The following is a 3,900-nucleotide window of genomic DNA, read 5'->3' as shown; positions in this document are numbered from 1 at the left end:
TTTTCGGTTCAGCCTCGAACGTTCTCAGACAACAGATTCATTCTCGTTTAACAGCTCCGAGTCTTCGGTTTGAAGTTCTCGCATCACGTTCTCGGTTCCTATTCTCGGTTATTGTTCTCAGCTTCGGATCTCGCCCCTGTTCTCGGATTCGGATATATCAGGCTTGCAATCTCAGCTACAATTCTAGAATTTCACTATTTTCGCTTATTTGTGGTCCAAAAGTCTTGTTTTTGGTCAAATACTTTCGTTTTTGGTCAAATACCCTCGTTTTTGGTCAAATACCTTCGTATTCGATAAAATACTCGCGTTTTTAAGTAAAATACTCTTGGTCTTAGTCTTTCATTTTCAGTTTAGAAACTTTTGTCTTCGGCCAAGGTTATTTTTTTTTTGGACAAAGAATTTTGACTTTCACCTTTGACTTTCAATGTTGTCTTTTGACTTTAAGTTTGACCTTTGACCTTTAACTTTGACTTTCTCGTTTAACTTTCAAGTCTTCACATTTGACCTTCAAATTTGATTTTCAAGTTTGACTTTTCAAGTTCAAATTTTCAACTTTAACTTTCAAGTTTACCTTTTCAAGTTTGATTTTTAAGGTTGACTTTTCAAGTTTGACTTTCAAGCTTGACTTTCAAGTTTTTTAAATCAAAGCGCATTTTTCTTGGTTTCACAATCATTTCTATTTTTGGTAAATTACTCTTTTTGGTGAATAATGAGTTCCTCAATTACCAAGGTTAATGAAACTCCCTGTTCTCAGTCCTGTGAAGTTACAATTAAACTTCATCGTAATCAACTTGATTATTAATTAGGGAAGTTGAGGACCTCAAATATGAAGGACACACTATCAAAAAAGCCTAAAAACCCTTAAAAATCAATTAGAGGCCAAAACCAAAGAATTTAGAAATGTTCAAGAAGAATACAACACAAAATGTGAACATTACCATTATGCTAAAGTAAAAACTGCCAAATTAACTGCCGAACTTGATGCATTAAAAGCTAAATATAAAGATGTTGAATTTAACTTTAAGAATTTTAACGTGTCAAGTGAGGTAGTTGTGTCCGTGATAGAAAAATAGTTCAAATTTAAAGATAATCAAAATAAGGGTCTAGGATATCACAGTGTTCCACCTTCATTCAACGATAACTATAACTCACCCCTTGAAACCAATGGGGTAAACACATCTGCTCAGTTTGGCTCGCTACCTGTATTAGCTTTAGTTAAGACTAAACAATCTGGCCCAACTAAGAATATTGAGGTGAATGATACTAATGTTTCTACCTCCTGTGCAGAGAAGGTCACCGTGCAAGATGGGTATGAGCAGAACACAAATAACTCTTGTTCTGCTAAAATTGATTCAAAAACTTGTGATGAGGTGAGCAATTCTACTTCTTCTACTTCATGTGCAGATAAAGAAGTACTGTAAGATGAGAGTAAGCAGAACAAAATTAATTCTGATTCTGCTAAAAAGTGTTTCAAAATCTTGTGACGATGACACTCCTGCTGTTGAAAAATCCAAGCCACAAAAGTCTGTCAAGCAGTCTAACAAATTTTCTTGTGCTTGTGCTTTTGGAAGTTCTTCAAAACAAACTTCTATTGGATAAGGACCAAGTCACAACCTTATCTATATGAAAAGACAGACTTGCTTTAACTGTAGGACTCCTAGTCACATTGCCAGAAATTGCCTACATCGATTGTATGTTCCTTACTACAGAAAAGGTTGGCAGAACGCGCCAAGAGGGAGATCCTCCAAAAGAAACCCTTCGAGGTCACAATCGCGTAATGGTGACTGGAATGAGAAAAAGGCGAAGAATCAAAATCCCAAGGACAGGAAGGGGATATGATGCTGACTAGAAAATATGGGTCGTGAAGCGAAAGAGCCGTCGAATTGAGTATTACGAGAAGCCAACTGACTTTATGTCCTGGACAAAAGTTGATTTTGCTGAACTTATTCATGCTCCTTTCAATAATCCAACCAATGACTTCGTGCCTGGGATTTTAAGAGGTTTCTTGATGATCAATCTAAAAAGAAATTTGAAGGTTTGAAGACTGCTTCTTCATTCTTGAAGAAAGATATGGATGTTATTGATCCTCACACAAATAAAACCATGGTGAATGTTATGAGCTTACTGTGTCGGCGGTGATCAAGCTGGAAAAGAGTCAGTATTGCATTGTCGATCCCAAGGATTTAATGAAGTTTGGAGAATGTGATATTCTTACTTTGTCACATTTTCAACTTATTATAGAAAATGAATTGTTTGAAGCTGATGGCAAAGCTTTCACTAGAATGGTTGCCACTATAATTGAAAGGAAGTTGTGGGCTGGGTCGTTCGATCAGTTTGATGTTCATCTTGTAGATAAGTTGTAATAGCAGCCAGCAATAAACCAAGGAGGAGATTGTTGGGTTATATTTTTGTGGTTTACGTTGGGCTCATAATGTTTCTGTTTATTGGGCTTAGAATGTTAGTATGTTAGAAGGCCCATATATGTTCACGGTTGGCTGAACCGTGAACGCTTAATGTTTACGGTCTTGATGGTTTGGGCTTTTGAGGCTTTGTACTGATATATATATATATATATATATATATATATATATATATATATATATATATATATATATATATGTATTCAGCCCTAGTTTAGTTCGTATTTTCTCATTGTTTTGTTCAGGGCTAAAGTCATAGTTTCCATGTAGGAGATGATTTATTGTTAATAGAATCATGTGCATTGAAGGTTATCTTGTGTTCTTGAATCTCTATTTGGTTACATTCTGCATTCACTAAATAGATTGATTGATATCTTATAAGATCCATAGTTTTGGGACTTACAATTGAGATGATTCTTGGTCAAAATTGATGGTCATATGAGAATATGGAAATCTTTCCATAGTATGAGTTGATTATTAGATTTACATGAGAGTTGGAAACTTTAGTGTAAGGAAGGTGTTCAAGGAGTGTATCATGAATTCGAGACTTCATTACCATGGAATCTTTTAGCAACAAAGTTCCAATAGAGCATTTTGTAATATCGTTGGCTAAGTCTCAGAATTCAGAATTATGAAATAAGCATTATTGGAATAGTGTCCAGATGATATGTTCACAAAGAAAAGATCATGGAGAGATATAGTATGCATGGCATGACTAATTTTTAATTCAACTGGTTAGTTTACTACTTGAAGCATTATACAATCAATAAATTCTTAATTAATATGGTGATTAAATAATAATAGTTTTATTTATATTCAATAGTTTTGAGACCATAGTTAATTAGGTTATTATTGTGTTTCACTTTGCATGTTTTACTTCCTGAATAATTTGATTATTCAAAATTCCACAATCGCTCGTACTTTTGGAAGTAAGTAGCGAATTAAGACCGTCATGAATTGAATTGTAGATTGTCTATCGAGATTAGACATAACAATAGTTTTTCTGCAATGCTCATGAATACTTAGTAATGGGGATTTTAAGTATGGGATCAACCCACGCTCAGAGAATTACTTGATGGATTTTATCACGAGTGATTCTGAGACGATAATATCTTATCTTATTGAAGCAGAGATATATGAGTTGTTATTTACACGTCAGTTATGCATTGATAATACCTAAACACATTAATAACTTGATGTTATAAAACGTATCGTTGTGCATGATTTGATGAGTAAATAACGAAAGCATATAAGTCAAAGTTTATTCATTCCTTTTTCACTAACGGAAAAAGCGATATCTTTGGGCCCGTCGATGATTTGATGTCGATATTTAAAGTTCTTGGCCAAGACTGGACTAAATTGATGTGTTCAATTAGCAGTCTGAATTCATTCGTCATAAATCGGAAAATCGAGAAATAGAATTTTGGACAATGAGATTGATTTCAATCCATGTCTCGTATCCATATGATATCTTGTACAA

The sequence above is a fragment of the Lactuca sativa genome, chromosome 4 (genome assembly GCF_002870075.4).
Source record: "Lactuca sativa cultivar Salinas chromosome 4, Lsat_Salinas_v11, whole genome shotgun sequence".
In the NCBI taxonomy this organism is placed as follows: Eukaryota; Viridiplantae; Streptophyta; class Magnoliopsida; order Asterales; family Asteraceae; genus Lactuca; species Lactuca sativa.
This window is presented reverse-complemented; position numbering follows the sequence as displayed.